Source organism: Ranitomeya variabilis, chromosome 3 (assembly GCF_051348905.1).
Source record: "Ranitomeya variabilis isolate aRanVar5 chromosome 3, aRanVar5.hap1, whole genome shotgun sequence".
In the NCBI taxonomy this organism is placed as follows: Eukaryota; Metazoa; Chordata; class Amphibia; order Anura; family Dendrobatidae; genus Ranitomeya; species Ranitomeya variabilis.
Window position 1 is genome coordinate 417,580,598 of NC_135234.1, and position 21,161 is coordinate 417,601,758.

At 43.8% G+C, this 21,161-nt stretch overlaps 1 protein-coding gene across 4 annotated transcripts in view; it reads right to left on the reverse strand.

The window, feature by feature from the left end:
• SCML2 (Scm polycomb group protein like 2) overlaps positions 1-21,161 on the reverse strand; it is a 135,316-nt gene that overhangs the window by 90,533 nt on the left and 23,622 nt on the right. The window lies entirely within an intron of this gene.

Sequence of the window (21,161 nt, forward strand, 5' to 3'; positions counted from 1 at the left end):
ATACAGCAGAGCTCAGGAAAAACGCCCCAATTCACTGTGAAACAGTCAGTGAGCTGTTCTGAAGGCTGGATCTGTAAGGCCAAGTTCACACAACCATGTGATTTCTATGGCCAGTCAAGTCTGCAGTTTGCGGATGTGACAGGGTCTATTTGCAGCTTCGTGTGCTTGTCTACATCTGTGTTTTTTACCATGTGGAAAATTGCTCAACATTCATTAGTCAGAGTGCTGTCCATGTACAATCTTCTGTGCATAAGGACAATGCATTGACCAGAAATACATTTGTGTGAACAAGGCTTACTTTTAGGGCTCACTGAGATGATAAGTACATTGATGCTGATCCGTTTATCTGTCAGTGTTGGGGTGTGGATACAGCCTGAAGTTGCAACTCTGACTGAAAGCCGAAGGCTGCAGGGAGGAAAAGTAAAGTTCATTACCTCACAGAAGCAGGGCCTTCAATGCGACGGCCACACAGCCTTAGGGCTCCTTCAAAAATCCATTTAAAGCATGTACCGGTACCGGTGTCAGTCAGCGTTTTATCTGTATGTCCGTTTCTACCACCAGTGTGTCATCCCTGTGTCTGCTTTTACCACCAGTGTGTCATCCCTGTGTCCGCTTTTACCACCAGTGTGTCATCCCTGTGTCCGCTTTTACCACCAGTGTGTCATCCCTGTGTCCGCTTTTACCACCAGTGTGTCATCCCTGTGTCCGCTTTTACCACCAGTGTGTCATCCCTGTGTCCGCTTTTACCACCAGTGTGTCATCCCTGTGTCCGCTTTTACCACCAGTGTGTCATCCCTGTGTCCGCTTTTACCATCAGTGTGTCTTCCCTGTGTCCGTTTTTACCACCAGTGTGTCATCCCTGTGTCCGCTTTTACCACCAGTGTGTCATCCCTGTGTCCGTTTTTACCATCAGTGTGTCATCCCTGTGTACGTTGGAAGGCAGCGGTAGCATCGTACACAGTGAAGAGGCAGTGACCCACAAAGTTCCAACACAAAGTCTCTTTAATGTGTTTCCTCACAGCATTAAAGTCCAATTCACACACAAGTGCATATCATTTCAGTGCATATCATTTCAGTGCATATAACTTCAGTGTATACTATCAGTGTTCAGTTCACACCAGTTCATAGCACTACATGTCATATGGCTTTTAGATTGTAGTCCCTAAACACGCCAGATCTCTTTTTTTTCAGTATCCGTGGGGCGACCGCACGCCATATTACAGTCTCTATACATAGCCTCATATGTTGCAGACACTACACACGCCAGCCCTCCTCTGGCTAGCTCCCGTGGGTGTCCTGCATCACTGTATCATAGTCTCTTTACTCACACAGCCATACACAGCCCAGGATATCCTCCGGATAGCAGCCGGGCACAGGACATCCACCTCCGGTACACCTCCCGGCACAGGACTGTCCACACCCAACTCTTTCGGGCACAGGATATCCACCTCTGGGCACAGGACTGACCAGTACCACGGATGACTTGCATCGCTGTATACGCTGCGGGTGCCAGGTTATTTAGCTGCCCTGGGTGCTGGCTCCACTGGCCTGTGCCTCCATGCACTCAGCCAGCGCTCTGCAGGCCTCTGCTCTGCACACCAGCACACACCAGACTGACACTGACTTGCACCACACCTGACACACCCATACTCCTTACTGCAGGGCTTTTAACACACAAACCTGTAGCTTCCTGCCACATGGAAAACCCGGACCGGAAATCCGTGATTCCCATGCACACCTATGGACTTCATCCGTCTTCATGCACAACCAGGAGAGAACACACAGCGACCCCTACCTGTGACACGAATCCCTGCCTCACATGGCAATAACAGCTACACCTGCGACTGCCATGCACACCTATGGCCTTCATACGCCTCTGTGCACATTCTGGGGAGCACAAACAGCGTCCCCTAGCTGTAACATGGGTCACTGTCTCGCACCGTTTCTACCATCAGTGTGTCATCCCTGTGTTCGCTTTTACCATCAGTGTGGCATCCCGGTGTCCATTTTTACCATCAGTGTGTCATCCCTGTGTCCATTGTTACCATCAGTGTGTCCATTTTTACCATCAGTGTGGTCATCAGTGCTTTTACAATACTAGATGGTGGCCCGATTCTAACGCATCGGGTATTCTAGAATATGTATGTATGTATGTACGTCGCACTGTGAGTGGGGATTAAATTCCGCGCCAATTCGCAGCCGGACTGCATTTTGCTGATTATTCGTGCCCTGCCAACCGCGACCAATCACCGAAGCGGTGTTTAAATCCTGCAGCAATATCGCTGATTGGTCGCGGCTGGCCGCGTAGAATATTGCACAGCCACGTAGTATATAGCACAGCCACTTAGTATATAGCAGCCACGTAGTATATAGCACAGCGATGTAGTATATAACACAGCCCACGCAGTATATACCACAGCCACGTAGTATATTGCACAGCCACGTAGTAGACAGCACAGGCATGTAGTATATAGCACAGCGATGTAGTTTATAGCAGCCACGTAGTATATAACACAGACAGCCACGTAGTATATAGCACAGCCACGTAGTATATAGCAGTTACGTAGTATATAGCAGCCACGTAATATATAGCACAGCGACATAGTATATAGCACAGCGACGTAGTATATAACAGCCACGTAGTATATACAGTACAGACCGAAGGTTTGGACGCACATTCTCATTTAAAGATTTTTCTGGATTTTCATGACTATGAAAATTGTACATTCAAACTGAAGGCATCAAAACTATGAATTAACACATGTGGAATTATATACTGAACAAAAAAGTATGAAACAACTGAAAATATGTCTTATATTCTAAGTTCTTCAAAGTAGCCACCTTTTGCTTTGATTAATGCTTTGCACACTCTTAGCATTCTATTGATGAGCTTCAAGAAGTAGTCACCGGGAATGGTTTTCACTTCACAGGTGTGCCCTGTCAGGTTTAATTAGTGGGATTTCTTGCCTTATAAATGGGGTTGGGACCATCAGTTGTGTTGTGCAGAAGTCTGGTGGATACACAGCTGATAGTTCTACTGAATAGACTGTTAGAATTTGTATTATGGAAAGAAAAAAGCAGCTAAGTAAAGAAAAACGAGTGGCCATCATTACTTTAAGAAATGAAGGTCAGTCAGTCCGAAAAATTGGGAAAACTTTGAAAGTGTCCCCAAGTGCAGTGGCAAAAACCATCAAGCGCTACAAAGAAACTGGCTCACATGAGAACCGCCCCAGAAAAGGAAGACCAAAAGTCACCTCTGCTTCTGAGTATAAGTTTGTCCGAGTCACCAGCCTCAGAAATTGCAGGTTAACAGCAGCTCAGATTAGAGACCAGGTCAATGCCACACAGAGTTCTAGCAGCAGACACATCTCAACAACAACTGTTAGGGCTCCTTTCCACTTGCGAGGCATACGTCAGTGTCTCGCAGGTTAAAACCCTCCTCTGGCGCCGGCACTTGGGAGAGGAGCGTGCAGCTCCATGTGTTGCTATGCAGCCGCACGCTCCGCTCTGGAGTGCCGGCACCAGAGAAGGGTTTTAACCTGCGAGACACAGACGTATGTCTCGCAAGTGCAAAGGAGCCCTTAAGAGGAGACTTTGTGCAGCAGGCCTTCATGGTAAAATAGCTGCTAGGAAACCACTGCTAAGGACAGGCAACAAGCAGAAGAGACTTGTTTGGGCAAAGAACACAAGGAATGGACATTAGACCAGTGGAAATCTGTGGTTTGGTCTGATGAGTCTAAATTTGAGATCTTTGGTTCCAACCACCGTGTCTTTGTGCGACGCAGAAAAGGTGAACAGATGAACTCTACATGCCTGGTTCCCACCGTAAAGCATGGAAGAGAAGGTGTGATGGTGTGGGGGTGCTTTGCTGGTGACACTGTTGGGGATTCATTCAAAATTGAAGGCATACTGAACCAGCATGGCTACCACAGCATCTTGCAGCAGCATGCTATTCCATCCAGTTTGCGTTTAGTTGGACCATCATTTATTTTTCAACAGGACAATGACCCCAAACACCTCCAGGCTGTGTAAGGGCTATTTAACCAAGAAGGAGAGTGATGGGGTGCTATGCCAGATGTCCTGGCCTCCAGTCACCAGACCTGAACCCAATCGAGATGGTTTGGGTTGAGCTGGACCGCAGAGTGAAGGCAAAAGGACCAACAAGTGCTAAGCATCTCTGGGAACTCCTTAAAGATTTTTGGAAGACCATTCCCGGTGACTACCTATTGAAGCTCATCAGGAATGCCAAGAGGGTGCAAAGCAGTCATCAAAGCAAAAGGTGGCTACTTTGAAGAACCTAGAATATAAGACATAATTTCAGTTGTTTCACACTTTTTTGTTAAGTATATAATTCCACGTGTTAATTCATAGTTTTGATGCCTTTAGTGTGAATGTACAATTTTCAGAGTCACGAAAATACAGAAAAATCTTTAAATGAGAAGGTGTGTCCAAACTTTTCGTCTGTACTGTAACACAGCCCACGCAGTATATAGCACAGCCACGTAGTATATAACACAGCCCACGTAGTATATAGCACAGCCACGTAGTATATAACACAGCCACATAGTATATAGCACAGCCACGTAGTATATAACAGCCCACATAGTATATAGCACATCCACGTTATAGCAGCCACGTAGTATATAACACAGACAGCAACGTAGTATATAGCAGCCACGTAGTATATAGCAGCCACGTAGTATATAGCAGCCACGTAGTATATAACACAGCTCACATAGTATATAACACAGCTCACGTAGTATAACACAGCCCACGTAATATATAACACAGCCCACGTAGTATATAGCACAGCCCACGTAGTATATAGCACAGCCCACGTAGTATATAGCACAGCCCACGTAGTATATAGCACAGCCCATGTAGTATATGGCACAGCCCACGTAGCATATTACACAGCCCACGTAGTATACAGCAGTGTGGGCACCATATCCCTGTGAAAAAAAGAATTAAAATAAAAAATAGTTATATACTCACCTTCCGTCGTCCACCGAAGCTGTCCCGCTCCTTGTGATGCGGCCAGCAGCTTCCGTTCCCAGTGATGCATTGCGAAATTACCCAGATGACGTAGCGGTCTCGCGAGACCGCTAAGTCATCTGGGTAATTTCGCAATGCATCTCTGGGAACGGAAGCTGCCGAGAGCATCGGGAGAAGCAGGAAAGCTGGGGAGGTGACGGAAGGTGAGAATAGCATGATTTTTTATTATTTTTTATTATTTTTAACATTATATCTTTTTACTATTGATGCTGAATAGGCAGCATCATTAGTAAAAAGTTGGTCCGGGATGGGGCGACACACTGGCGCTGACTGGAGGGGAGTAGGGAGGGGGCACCGACTGGAGGAGAGTAGGGAGGGGCCGATTCGCGGCCGGACTAAGCATGTCGCTGATTGGTCGCGGCCTGCCGGCTGCGACCAATCAGCGACAGGAGATTTCCGTTATAGACAAACAGACAGACAGACGGAAGTACCCCTTAGACGATTATATAGATAGATGACTAAAAAAAAAGAAAGACATTACAAAGAAACTTTGCAATGTTAAACAAAAGTACAGCACATGGATTCCATCCGTTTTTCACTGACCCATATACTTGTATTGGACCTTGTCATCCGTGCTGCCAGAAGAAAAACGGATGTGTTTCCTTGCGTTTTGCACAGACACGGTCTGTGTAAAAACATGAACATGTGCGTAGCAGTGTAGGTTATAGTGGATACGTGTGGTATCCGTTTTTTTCCACTGGAAACACTGACATGTGAAGGAGGCTATAGAACACTATTAACCTGCAGATTAACGCCATATCTCCAGGATAAGTGTTTTTTTTTAACATGACAGGCTCTCTTTAATTTAGCACCAAATTCATCAAACAGCATGCACCACTTTAACCCCGTACCAACCTTAGACATACTCAATACGTCTTAGTCACTGATCCGCACTTGAGCTCGCCGTTTTCAAAAACTTTTTTTTCAGCAACTATTTTTTCTCCCATCATCCCTTTGCACCACTCCGTATGTCCATCTTACAGCTGTTGAGCTGCTGATCAGACGTACATCACTGATTAGCACCAGTGCTTGTTTTTCGCAAGACCTTTTCTTTTTCTTGTCTGTTTTTTATCCCCTTTTTACACCGCATCCATGAGTGTGTCCCACAGTTGTCAAGGACTGGTCTGTGACGAATGAGGAATGGAGTAAAAAAAATCATTTAGATTAGTTGATAGGATTAGATTAGGGACAGTAACAATATCAGGAACGTCACCAATGTAACACTAAATAGTGTGTGTGTGTGTGTGTGTGTGTAAAAGAGATTAAAAAAAAAACAAAACTTTTTGATTACATTTTTTTCTCTTTTAGATAATAATAAAAAAAGTTTACACCAAGCAGTCACCCACACACACTTGAATAAAATTTGGTACACATACAAACACCACATACGTGAAAAAAAATAATCGCAATTGTCCCAAAACGCAGAATTCAGCAGAAGAGGCATGCACTTTCCTTGCGTCCGACACTGACAGAGAGGGAGAGGATCCCATCTTCCTTTATTTTTCAGACTCATCCTGTTCCTCAAGTGATACCAAACCGCCAAGTAGATGCCCCAGGACAGAAAATTAACCAGTGCCCACCGTTACTGACCCCGTATGGACCTCAATCCCCAAACACTATGAGCCACAGATTCCTGATTTTGTGGAGCAATGAATCCAATTTGACACCACCGGCCTCACAGAAGCAAACTTTTTCAAAGTCTTTTTCTCTGAGGATTTTGTAAGCCGCATGGTGGCCCAGACAAATTTGCATGGCCAGCAATTTTTGTCAGAAAACCGCCAGTCATCACTTTCTGACTGAACCCCTGTAGACGCAGTAGAAATTATGACTTTTGGGGCCTGGCTCTTCACATGGTGTTAGTAAAGAAGCCAGAACTTCGTCAATATTGGAGTGTTGACATTTTGTATAAGGCTAAGTCCACATTGCATTAGGGCAATCCGTTTAATGGATCCACTTGTAAGCAGCACTAACGCAATGTAACAGACATGTTAACGCACCCATAGACTTCCATTAGTGTAACGGATCCTAACGCATGTCAAAATCGGCATGTCTTTGCAATGGTCCGTTAGTTCATGACGCACCTTCCAACACAGGCTATCACGTTTCCGGTACGGCGAACGCACAGTGAACGGAAGCGTTCGTTCTGCCATAGAACTCTATTGCGAACGCAAATTACCTAACGCAGCCACATGCGTTAACGTGATGGCAAAAATACACCACAAAAAGACAATTTTGGGCTCATTTTTAGTGCATCTGTTTAACGTATCCATTTAAAAAATTACCCTAACGCAATGTGGACCTAGCCTAACACTCTACTGTTCCACATCGCCATGACCCGTAAACATTTTGAGGCCATCCCCAAATTTTTGCGTTACAATGATAATGTCCTCCCCGAGATGACCCCAACTTTGAAAGGTTTTTCAAAGTTCGGCCGGTCATTGATCACTTCAGCAACAAGTTTGCTGAAGTGTATGTTCCCCAAAGGGACATCTGCGTGGATGAGTCCCTAATCTATTTCAAGGGGAGGCTCAAATTCCAACAGTACCTGCCCAGGAAGAGGGATAGGTACAGGATTAAGCTCTACAAGATGTGCGAGAGTACCTCGGTATACACCAACATGTTTAGAGTTTGTGAAAGAAAGGACACCCGGATTCTTCCATCTGAATACTCCTTTGTCCTGGCAGTGAGAGGGAAAGTTGTGTGGGATTTGGTGCACCCACTGCTGGATCAAGGATATAACTTCTACGTAGATAACTTTTATACCAGCGTCCCACTGTTCAAGTCCCTCTCTGTGCGACATACCGCAAAAATCAGAAAGGCCTCCCTAAGACACTAATTGGGCAGCTGTTCAAGAAGGGCAAGAGAAGAGTCCAATGCAGTGACAACATGCTGGTGGTCAAGTACAAGAGGGATGTCCTTTTCTTGACCATCATACATGGTGATGGCAACACCCCCACCACTGTAAGGGTACCGTCACACAGTGCCATTTTCATCGCTACAACGGCACGATTCGTGACGTTGCAGCGTCGTATAAGTATCGCTCCAGCGTCGTATACTGCGGTCATACGTTGCAATACACAGCGCTGGAGCGATAATTTCATGACGTATTTGCGATGTAGAAGCCGTTGGTTACTGTGCGCACATCGTATACAACCTGTGTCACACAATGCAATCATGCCGCCACAGCGGGACACTAGACGACGAAAGAAAGTTTCAAACGATCTGCTACGACGTACGATTCTCAGCGGGGATCCGGATCGCAGTAGCGTGTCAGACACAGCGATATCGTAAATGCATCGCTGGAACGTCACGAATCGTGCCGTTGTAGCGATCAAAATTGCACTGTGTGACGGTACCCTTAGAGGTGCCTCTACAAAGGTCCACACACCACATTGTTTACTGGGGTACAAGCATATAGGGGGAGTTGATCTCTCTGATCAAGTTCACAGCTGTACAGTGCCATGAGAAAGGCCAAGGTGTGGTACAAGACACTGGCCATGCACATCATACACATGGCGATGTACACTTTTGTGCTATCACAATGTGCAGGCCAGACCGGTACTTCGTACCTTCAGTTCCAGGAGGTAGTGATTAAGGCCCTGATATTTGCCAGTCAGGAAGCAGCGGGCCCCAGTATTTCCAGATCGAAAGATGATCATATTGTACCAGGCCAACATTTCATCGGTGAGATCCCGCAAACCGCAAAGAAAGGAAGGTCACAAAAAAGGTGCAGTCTGTTACAAATGGGGAATAAGCAAGGACACAATTTGGCAATGCAACACCTGCCCTGACAAACCTGGCCTGTGTATAAGAATGCTTCAAACTGTACCACACATTCATGGACTACTAAATTCATTTCTGACTTGCACAACTCCCGTATGACAAACTTTGAATTCCAGAAGTCAAATGGTGCTCCTTTTCTTCAGAGCCCAATCAGTGGTTTACCCCCACATGTGGGGTATCACCACACTAAGGAGAAATGGCACTACAAATTTTGGAGTTTGTTAATTTGTTTCTTCCACATTGCTTCAGTTCCTGTGAAGCACCTGATGGGTTAATAAACTTCTTGAATTTGGTTTTGTGCACCTTGAGCGGTGCAGTTTTTAAAATGGTGTCACATTTGGTTATTTTCGGTCATATACTCCCCTCAAAAAAGTTTTTATAAATTTTTCTGGAAAAATTAGAAATTGCTGGTCATCTTTTAACTTCCTAACAAAAATAAAAAAATGTTTAAAAAATGTTGCTGATGTAAAGTAGACATGTTATGTATTAACTATTTTGTGTGACATATCTTTCTGATTTAAGGGCACAAGAATTCAAACTTTCTGGGGGTATTCAAGCCACATTGAAGAAATTTTACCATCATGAAGAGCAATATGTTGCTAAAACCAGTCTCAGAATCAGTGGGATCCGTTGAAAGGGTTCCAGAGTTATTACTTCATGAAGTGTCACTGGTCAGAATTGTAAAATTTGGCTTAATCATGACTGTGCAAACAGCCTTGGAGATTAAAGGGGTTATTGTTAAAGCAAAAACCAGCAAAGAAGCTTACAAGAACAAAAAGAAAAATCACTTTAAAAAAAATGAAAAAAATAAATCAATCCTAAAAAGGAACCCACAAATAAAGTTGCTCTCTGTAGCACTATAGCATAAAACATAAAATATCTGAAATATGAATTGCATTACTGCTCTAGAAAATAGGAAGAATTGAGAATACTTAGTGCATAAATTGGCCAATTTATATATACCCAGCAGCCATGATATAGTGATTCTCGTTGCTGGGAACCTATCTAATGTGACTCCTCTCCTAGGCTGAAAACAGCATTCATGTGTGTAGATAGGATTCTTCTATGACTGATCGTCACTTTCAAACAGAAGACACGTGTGTATTTTCTAGAGCAGTAATGCAATTCATATTTCATATATTTCATGCTATACAGAGTGCAATTTTATTTGTTGGTTATATATGGAGATGGCTGATCTTCGTTTTCACCTGTATACACCTGCCATCTGTTTAGAAGAGATGGTCAGTCTTTTGTTATCCTAAAAGAGGGAACCTATCATCTGAATGAATCAGAGCATGTCTGCACAATTACAGCCATACACATTTTACTCTGAAAAGCCCTGGCGTTGTAGGCGCGCTCATTGGCGGACAGGGGTCAGTATTGGTATTCTTACTGCTCTGAGGTTTTTCAGCACTACATGCCTTGCAATAATCCCATTTAATCACTACTTACCGGTACTGAGAAAGTGACTGGTATGATGTAATGACTCATCAATAATGCGATCATCAGCAAAAACATTTTATATCACACATGCACAGGGAGGTTCATTTAGATAAATTATCTCACCCTTGTAGGGCAGGGCTACAAACTCCTGCCACTAACAAAAAGTCTCATTTAATTAATCGGAATTTCCAACGTAAAATCATACAACTTGCTGAGCAACTTTTTACTCTATGTTTGTTTTTTAACAGGAATATTTTAGCATGCAATAGTCATAAACATTACGTGTAAACTGGAGTCTGATGTTAGTTTAGGTAATGGTTGCACTAACGAGTTGCACAATAATTTATTAAAAGGAACCTGCCTGGTCACCCATGCCCTCCAACCATTCACCTACAGTACAGACCAAAAGTTTGGACACACCTTCTCATTTAAAGATTTTTCTGTATTTTCAGGACTATGAAAATTGTACATTCACACTGAAGGCATCAAAACAATGAATGAACACATGTGGAATTATATACTTAACAAAAAAGTGTGAAACAACTGAAAATATGTCTTATATTCTAGGTTTTTCAAAGTAGCCACCTTTTGCTTTGATGACTGCTTTGCACACTCTTGGCATTCTCTTGATGAGGTTCAAGAGGTAGTCACCGGGAATGGTTTTCACTTCACAGGTGTGCCCTGTCAGGTTTAATAAGTGGGATTTCTTGCCTTATAAATGGGGTTGGGACCATCAGTTGTGTTGTGCAGAAGTCTGGTGGATACACAGCTGATAGTTCTACTGAATAGACTGTTAGAATTTGTATTATGGCAAGAAAAAAGCAGCTAAGTAAAGAAAAACGAGTGGCCATGATTACTTTAAGAAATGAAGGTCAGTCAGTCCGAAAAAGTGGGAAAACTGAGTGTCCCCAAGTGCAGTTGCAAAAACCATCAAGCGCTACAAAGAAACTGGCTCACATGAGGAACGCCCCAGGAAAGGAAGACCAAAAGTCACCTCTGCTTCTGAGGATAAAGTTTATCTGAGTCACCAGCCTCAAAAATCGCAGGTTAACAGCAGCTCAGATTAGAGACCAGGTCAATGCCACACAGAGTTCTAGCAGCAGACACATCTCTACAACAACTGTTAAGAGGAGACTTTGTGCAGCAGGCCTTCATGGTAAAATAGCTACTAGAAAACCACTGCTAAGGACAGGCAACAAGCAGAAGAGACTTGTTTGGGCTAAAGAACACAAGCAATAGATATTAGACCAGTGGAAATCTGTGCTTTGGTCTGATGAGTCCAAATTTGAGATCTTTGGTTCCAACCACCGTGTCTTTGTGCGACGCAGAAAAGGTGAACGGATGAACTCTACATGCCTGGTTCCCACCGTGAAGCATGGAGGAGGAGGTGTGATGGTGTGGGGGTGCTTTGCTGGTGACACACTTGGGGATTTATTCAAAATTGAAGGCATACTGAACCAGCATGGCTACCACAGCATCTTGCAGCGGCATGCTATTCCATCCAGTTTGCGCTTAGTTGGACCATAATTTATTTTTCAACAGGACAATGACCCCAAACACACCTCCAGGCTGTGTAAGAGCTATTTGACCAAGAAGGAGAGTGATGGGGAGCTACGCCAGATGACCTGGCCTCCACAGTCACCAGACCTAAACCCAATCGAGATGGTTTGGGGTGAGCTGGACCGCAGAGTGAAGGCAAAAGGGCCAACAAGTGCTAGGCATCTCTGGGAAAGCCTTCATAATTGTTGGAAGACCATTTCCAGTACTACCTCTTGAAGCTCATCAAGAGAATGCCAAGAGTGTGCAAAGCAGTCATCAAAGCAAAAGGTGGCTACTTTGAAGAACCTAGAATAGAAGACATATTTTCAGTTGTTTCACACATTTTTGTTAAGTATATAATTCCACATGTGTTAATTCATAGTTTTGATTCCTTCAGTGTGAATGTACAATTTTCAGTCATGAAAAAACAGAAATATCTTTAAATGAGAAGGTGTGTCCAAACTTTTGCTCTGTACTGTATGTATGAGTAAACTCCCTGCCTAACCAGCCCTGTATGTTATTCAGATAAATAAATGCTTTAAAAAACATTTATAATGTCTCCATTTCCTATGCTAATGAGGGATTTGACTACTCAGCCCTCTTTCCATGTTATCACGCCCTTGTGGGTGTGATAAAGTGCACGAGCCAGCCTCATCACCAATTCATGCTAATCTAGTACATGCGCCATTCATTCCGGCAGTGTCAATGTGTCTCTGAAGTCTGGTGTACACTTCCTGGCTTCAGAGACGCACTGCGCATGACCGGAAGTTTAGAAGATAGCTTATGGATTGGAGGGCATGGGGAACCTGACAAGTTACCTTTAATGCCCCATAAGGCAGTACTATGATTAGGGTTTATTGCGGCCTTTGGAATTGATTCAATTAGACAATGTGGTCCTTGGAAAAGGTTATGCAACCCTGGTCTAAGATATGAAACACGTAGCAGATTTTCCCCCAAAATTTTTTTTATTTAAAGCCCCCATACACTTTAGAAGGCAGTTGGCTAAACAATGGATCAGCCAATCATTTGGCCTGCAGATACCTCTCTCAACTCTCACATACATTGCAGCACTCTATGTTCTCTATAAGGGTATGTGCCCACGATCCGGAGTTGTGCAGGTTTGACGCTGTGTATTTATGCAGCGTCAAACCCACAGCTGCCAGCTGTGACAGCATAGTGGATGGGATTTCAAGAAATCCCATGTCCATTAGACGTCCACAGACGCCGGTGGCTCACCCGCGGAGACATACAGCGCGTCTTTCCAAACTGCAGCATGCCAATTTCTAGCGTCTGCTCAAGAAAAATTAACATATCTTCCAGCGTATAAGTCGACTTTTTAACCCCTGAAAATCGTCTCAAAAGTCGCAGGTCGTCTTATACGCCGGGTACGGCGTGTGCAGGGAGCGATCCTGGATGGTTCCCAGGGTCTGAAGGAGAGGAGACTCTCCTTCAGGCCCTGGGATCCATATTCATGTAAAAAATAAAGAATAAAAAAAAAAAAATTATGGATATACTCACCCTCCGACGGCCCCTGGCTCTCAGCGGTGCAAGCGGCAGCCTCCGTTCCTAAGAATGCATTGAGCGTAGGACCTGCGATGACGTTGCGGTCGCGTAACCGCGACTTCATCACAGGTCCTATGCTCAATGCATTCTTAGGAACGGAGGCTGCCGCTTGCACCGCTGAGAGCCAGGGGCCGTCGGAGGGTGAGTATATCCATAATTTTTTTATTATTATTATTTTTTACATGAATATGGATCCCAGGGCCTGAAGGAGAGTCTCCTCTCCTCCAGACCCTGGGAACCATACGCACCGCACACGCCGTAAAAGATGACTGGGCGTATAAGATGACCCCCATCTTATACGGCGAGTATATCCCAAATTCCATATTTTATATGGAAAAGTTGGGGGTCGTCTTATACGCCCAGTCATCTTATACAGCAAAAAATACGGTACATCAATAGAATGTACTGATAGTTTAGAGGATTTACATGGAAACCCAGATGTAAGCACTTAGCGGCAGGGCCAGATTTAAGAGGTGGGTGGTCCGGTGCCCATTTTGGAGGGAGGCCCATTTTTCAAGGTGGTGCAATATGTAATGCAAAAACACAAAATGAAACAAACGCAAGTTTATTTACAAAAATCATTTACGCAGAGTAATTCAGGTAAAATCATTCATTTTTTACAATCCAGGCACTTTCCTTGATTTTCGTGCTGCAAAATCACTAATGATGTCACTAAAGTCCAATTCACGCAGCACAGTATATCTGAATTGATGCTCACGATAGCCAAATTTACAAGTCGTTCCTGCTTCATGGAAGTCCTTAATCGGTTTTTAACTAATTTGAGTTTTGAGAAGGAACGCTCACCACTGCAGTTTGTTACCATCAAAATTAGATGTATCCTTAGAGCTATCTCAAAATTTGGGAAAGTGTCCTGCACACCCTTTTCCATGATAAGCTTGTACTTCAAAAGTTCAGTGCTGAAAACTTTTGGCTCCTCGTCTGTGAATAAATTGGCAAATGTTACAATCTGACACAGTTCATTGATAAATGCAATGTCCAAGTCATCTGAATAAGACCTGATGAGTTGCTCTGCTGTGGCCTTAAAGGGAACTTGTCACCCCCCCAAGACGTTTTTAGCTAAAAGAGCCACCTTGTGCAGCAGTAATGCTGCATTCTGACAAGGTGCCTCTTTTAGTTCTGGGTGCTGTAACTGCCGAAATAATCAGTTTTATAATTTGTCCTAAATACCTTGTCTTCAGTCAAGGAGGCAGGCGTTTTCCCCCTGCTTCAGACGTCACACGGCCGTCACTCAAATCTTCTTGGCGCCAGGCGCCGCCTCCTCACCGCTGTTTTGAAATCTGCCGGCGCCTGCGCTCTTTTCTCCTGCCTTGAGCAGGCGCAGTGAGTGCTGCCCGTCCATCCTCATATGCAGTCTAGCGGACTGCGCCTGTGCGGCCGCCCTGCCTGTGAATCCCAGCCCCGCAATGTGAATAAATCAGAAGACACTGCGGGGCTGGGATTCACAGGCAGGGCGGCCGCACAGGCTCAGTCCGCTAGACTGCATATGAGGACGGACGGGCAGCGCTCACTGCGCCTGCTCAAGGCAGGAGAAAAGAGCGCAGGCAGATTTCAAAACAGCGGTGAGGAGGCGGCGCCCGGCGCCCAGAAGATTTGAGTGAGGGCTGTGTGGCGTCTGAAGCAGGGGGGAAACGCCTGCCTCCTTGACTGAAGACAAGGTATTTAGAACAAATTATAAAACTGATTATTTCGGCAGTTACAGCACCCAGAACTAAAAGAGCCACCTTGTCAGAATGCAGCATTACTGCTGCACAAGGTGGCTCTTTTAGTTAAAAACGTCTGGGGGGGGGGGGTGACAGGTTCCCTTTAAGCTCATCTGAAGACAATCTTTCAGATGGCTAAAAAAGCTAAATTGCTTGATATATCTTTATATGCTTGAAGAAGTTGGTCAAGAAAAGCGATAAACTGATCAATGATCGGCAAGAAAGATTCTGTTCTGTATTTTTCAGAAGGGCTGAGTTGTACTTCTTCCGTATGGCCATAATCCAATGGAATGAGACACATTTCAGCGCCTGTGTCGAGTTATCATCTGAACATACTCAGATGAACCAGACAGCTCTTCAACTTGCTTCTCATAAATTTTGAAGGCGTCAGGCTTTGATGCAACAGTTTTTGAAGCTAGTCAGTGACGCCACAGCAGTGTTTAGATCGAGTTTTGTGTGTTGTAGATTTTACTAGTAGCATCTGTTCTTTGCAGGATATCATTCCAGAAGGTGGTGTTAAGACAAATGAATCAGCTTGAAATTGGTATTAACAGTCCTTCTGCTTCACACCGTACACAGTTTTTTTCTTCAAAGTCATCAGCAATCTGTTTAAGTACATCTTTAACCCCTTAATCCCATATGACGTACTATACTGTCGAGGTGGGGTGGGCCTTAATTCCCGGTGACGGTATAGTACGTCATACGCGATCGGCCGCGCTCACGGGGGGAGCGCGGCCGATCGCGGCCGGGTGTCGGCTGCATATCGCAGCTGACATCCGGCACTATGTGCCAGGAGCGGTCAAGGACCGCCCCCGGCACATTAACCCCCGGCACACCGCGATCAAACATGATCGCGGTGTACCGGCAGTACAGGGAAGCATCGCGCAGGGAGGGGGCTCCCTGCGGGCTTCCCTGAGACGATCGGTACAAGGTGATGTACTCACCTCGTACCGAACGTCTTCTCCCTGCAGGCCCCGGATCCAAAATGGCCGCAGGGCTGTATCCGGGTCCTGCAGGGAGCACTTCCGGGTCGGAGCAGGCTGCAGATGAAAGCTGCAGCCTGCTCCGATGAAAGTATGATCGCGGATCTGATAGAGTGCTGTGCACACTATCAGATCTGCGATCTGTGATGTCCCCCCCTGGGACAAAGTAAAAAAGTAAAAAAAAAAATTTCCACATGTGTAAAAAAAAAAAAATAATAATTCCTAAATAAATAATAATAAAAAAAAAAATATTATTCCCATAAATACATTTCTTTATCTAAAAAAAACAAACAAAAACAATAAAAGTACACATATTTAGTATCGCCGCGTCCGTAACGACCCAACCTATAAAACTGGCCCACTAGTTAACCCCTTCAGTAAACACCGTAAGAAAAAAAAAAAAAAAACGAGGCAAAAAACAACGCTTTATTACCATACCGCGAACAAAAAGTGGAATAACACGCGATCAAAAAGACGGATATAAATAACCATGTTACCGCTGAAAACGTCATCTTGTCCCGCAAAAAACGAGCCGCCATACAGCATCATCAGCAAAAAAATAAAAAAGTTATAGTCCTCAGAATAAAGCGATGCCAAAATAATTATTTTTTCTATAAAATAGTTTTTATCGTATAAAAGCGTCAAAACATAAAAAAATGATATAAATGAGGTATCGCTGTAATCGTACTGACCCGACGAATAAAACTGCTTTATCAATTTTACCAAGCGCAGAACGGTATAAACGCCTCTCCCAAAAGAAATTCATGAATAGCTGGTTTTTGGTTATTCTGCCTCACAAAAATCGGAATAAAAAGTGATAAAAAATGGTCACGTGTCCGAAAATGTTACCAATAAAAACGTCAACTCGTCCCGCAAAAAACAAGACCTCACATGACTCTGTGGACCAAAATGTGGAAAAATTATAGGTCTCAAAATGTGGAGACGCAAAAACTTTTTTGCTATAAAAAGCGTCTTTTAGTCTGGTTTCACACTTGCGTTTTTATCTGCATGCGTTTTTTAAAAAAACCGCATGTGTGAAAAAATGCATGTAAACGCGGTAAAACGCATGCGTGTTTATAGAAGAACACAAGAAAACAAGAAAAAAACAAAAAACCCTAACCCTACCCCTAACCTGAAATACGTGGCACTGAAATATACGTTTATATACGTATATACGTATATAAGTGCCACGATATTTCAGTGGCCACGTATATAAGTGCCACGTATTTAAGTGCCACGTATTTAAGTGCCACGTATTTAAGTGCCACGTATTTAAGTGCCACGTATTTACGTGCCACGTATTTACGTGCCACGTATTTTTCAGTGCCTGAAATACGTGGCACTGAAATACGTGGCACTGAAATATCGTGGCACTGAAATATCGTGGCACTGAAATATTTACGTGCCACGTATTTTTCAGTGCCTGAAATACGTGGCACTGAAATACGTGGCACTGAAATACGTGGCACTGAAATATTGTGGCACTGAAATATCGTGGCACTTAAATACGTGGCACTTAAATACGTGGCACTTAAATACGTGGCACTTAAATACGTGGCACTTATATACGTGGCACTTATATACGTGGCACTTATATACGTGGCACTTATATACGTGGCACTTATGACTGTCAGAAAATGTTCAGTAAACGGTTAGGGGTAGGGTTTCAGGTAGAATTGGGGAGTTTCCACTGTTCAGGCACATCAGGGGCTCTCCAAACGCGACATGGCGTCCAATCTCAATTCCAGCCAATTCTGCGTTGAAAAAGTAAAACAGTGCTCCTTCCCTTCCGAGCTCTCCCGTGCGTCCAAAAAGGGGTTTACCCCAACATATGGGGTATCAGCGTACTAGGGACAAATTGAACAACAACTTCTGGGGTCCAAGTTCTCTTGTTATCCTTGGGAAAATAAAAATTTGGGGGGCTAAAAATCATTTTTGTGGGAAAAAAAATATGTTTTATTTTCACGGCTCTGCGTTGTAAACTGTAGTGAAACACTTGGGGGTTCAAAGTTCTCACAACACATCTAGATAAGTTCCTTGGGAGGTCTAGTTTCCAATATGGGGTCACTTGTGGGGGGTTTGTACTATTTGGGTACATCAGGGGCTCTGCAAATGCAACGTGACGCCTGCAGACCAATCCATTTAAGTCTGCATTCCAAATGGCGCTCCTTCCCTTCCGAGCTCTGTCATGCGCCCAAACAGTGGTTCCCCCCCACATAGGGGGTATCAGCGTACTCAGGACAAATTGGACAACAACTTTTAGGGTCCAATTTATCCTGATACCCTTGTGAAAATACAAAACTGGGGGCTAAATTTCATTTTTGTGAAAAAAAAAAAAAAATTATTTTCACGGCTCTGCGTTATAAACTGTAGTGAAACACTTGGGGGTTCAAAGTTCTCACAACACATCTAGATAAGTTCCTTGGGGGGTCTAGTTTCCAATATGGGGTCACTTGTGGGGGGTTTGTACTGTTTGGGTACATCAGGGGCTCTGCAAATGCAACGTGACGCCTGCAGACCAATCCATTTAAGTCTGCATTCCAAATGGCGCTCCTTCCCTTCCGAGCTCTGTCATGCGCCCAAACAGTGGTCCCTCCCCACAAATGGGGTATCAGCGTACTCCAGACAAATTGGACAACAACTTTTGGGGTCCAATTTATCCTGATACCCTTGTGAAAATACAAAACTGGGGGCTAAAAAATCATTTTTGTGAAAAAAAAAAATAATTTTTATTTTCACGGCTCTGCGTTATAAACTGTAGTGAAACACTTGGGGGTTCAAAGCTCTCAAAACACATCTAGATAAGTTCCTTAGGGGGTCTACTTTCCAAAATGGTGTCACTTGTGGGGGGGTTTAATGTTTAGGCACATTAGGGGCTCTCCAAACGCAACATGGCGTCCCATCTCAATTCCAGTCAATTTTGCATTGAAAAGTGAAATGGCGCTCCTTCCCTTCTGAGCTCTGCCCTGCGCCCAAACAATGGTTTACACCCACATATGGGGTATCAGTGTACTCAGGACAAATTGCACAACAATTTTTGGGGTCCAATTTCTTCTCTTACCCTTGGGAAAATAAAAAATTGGGGGTGAAAAGATCATTTTTGTGAAAAAATATGATTTTTTATTTTTACGGCTCTGCATTATAAACTTCTGTAAAGCACTTGTTGGGTCAAAGTGCTCACCACACATCTAGATAAGTTCCTTAGGGGGTCTACTTTCCAAAATGGTGTCACTTGTTAGGGGTTTCAATGTTTAGGCACATCAAGGGCTCTCTAAATGCAACATGGCGTCCCATCTCAATTCCAGTCAATTTTGCATTGAAAAGTCAAATGGCGCTCCTTCCCTTCCGAGCTCTGCCCTGCGCCCAAACAATGGTTTACACCCACATATGGGGTATCAGCGTACTCAGGACAAATTGCACAACAATTTTTGGGGTCCAATTTCTTCTCTCACCCTTGGGAAAATAAAAAATTGGGGGTGAAAAGATAATTTTTGTGAAAAAATATGATTTTTTATTTTTACGGCTCTGCATTATAAACTTCTGTAAAGCACTTGTTGGGTCAAAGTGCTCACCACACATCTAGATAAGTTCCTTAGGGGGTCTACTTTCCAAAATGGTGTCACTTGTGGGGGGTTTCAATGTTTAGGCACATCAGGGGCTCTCCAAATGCAACATGGCGTCCCATCTCAATTCCAGTCAATTTTGCATTGAAAAGTCAAATGGCGCTCCTTTGCTTCCAAGCTCTGCCATGCGCCCAAACTGTGGTTTACCCCCACATATGGGGTATCAGCGTACTCAGGACAAATTGTACAACAACTTTTGGGGTCTATTTTCTCCTGTTACCCTTGGTAAAATAAAACAAATTGGAGCTGAAATAAATTTTGTGTGAAAAAAAGTTAAATGTTCATTTTTATTTAAACATTCCAAAAATTCCTGTGAAACACCTGAAGGGTTAATAAACTTCTTGAAAGTGGTTTTGAGTACCTTGAGGGGTGCAGTTTTTAGAATGGTGTCACACTTGGGTATTTTCTATCATATAGACCCGTCAAAATGACTTCAAATGAGATGTGGTCCCTAAAAAAAAATGGTGTTGTAAAAATGAGAAATTGCTGGTCAACTTTTAACCCTTATAACTCCGTCACAAAAAAAAAATTTTGGTTCCAAAATTGTGCTGATGTAAAGTAGACATGTGGGAAATGTTATTTATTAAGTATTTTGTGTGACATATGTCTGTGATTTAAGGGCATAAAAATTCAAAGTTGGAAAATTGCGAAATTTTCAAAATTTTCGCCAAATATTCGTTTTTTTCACAAATAAACGCAAGTTATATCGAAGAAATTTTACCACTAACATGAAGTACAATATGTCACGAGAAAACAATGTCAGAATCGCCAAGATCCGTTGAAGCGTTCCAGAGTTATAACCTCATAAAGGGACAGTGGTCAGAATTGTAAAAATTGGCCCGGTCATTAACGTGCAAACCACCCTCGGGGCTTAAGGGGTTAATCTGCTGATAGTCATGCTTAAGGGCTTTAGTAGCGTTAGCTCTACAGGACCAACGCGTTGTTGTGACACGCTTGAGAGTCAATGCTGTTGCTGAGTCAATATTTCTCTTCTCACGCCGACATCGTGGCTCCGCCTCCTTCCTCGAAGGTAGCTGAACAAACGCTCATCTGATCCAATCCGAGAGAGCGATCATATAGCTGAATAGGTAGCACCTAGAACAGAGGTCCCCAACCTTTCTGACATCGAGAGCCACATCCAGCTATAAAAGAGGGTCGTGTGCCACATTTAGCTCTGAGAGAGGGTCGTGAGCCACAACCAGCTCCTTCCCCACTCACAGTAGTGACACCGAGAGCCTCCATTACCGGTATAATAACAACCAAAGTTTTTCCACTGAAATCACACCAAGGCAGTATGCCAAGCTCCACGGTTTTCTATCTCGCCACCATTCAGATCTGCTCTTCTGTGTAGGGCTACACACAAAAGTCACCATTTAGAGATCTGCTCTTAATAGTTATTCATACCTGGTGCTAATGCACCAAGCTGGCAGGCAGCCGCGAGCCACACATCA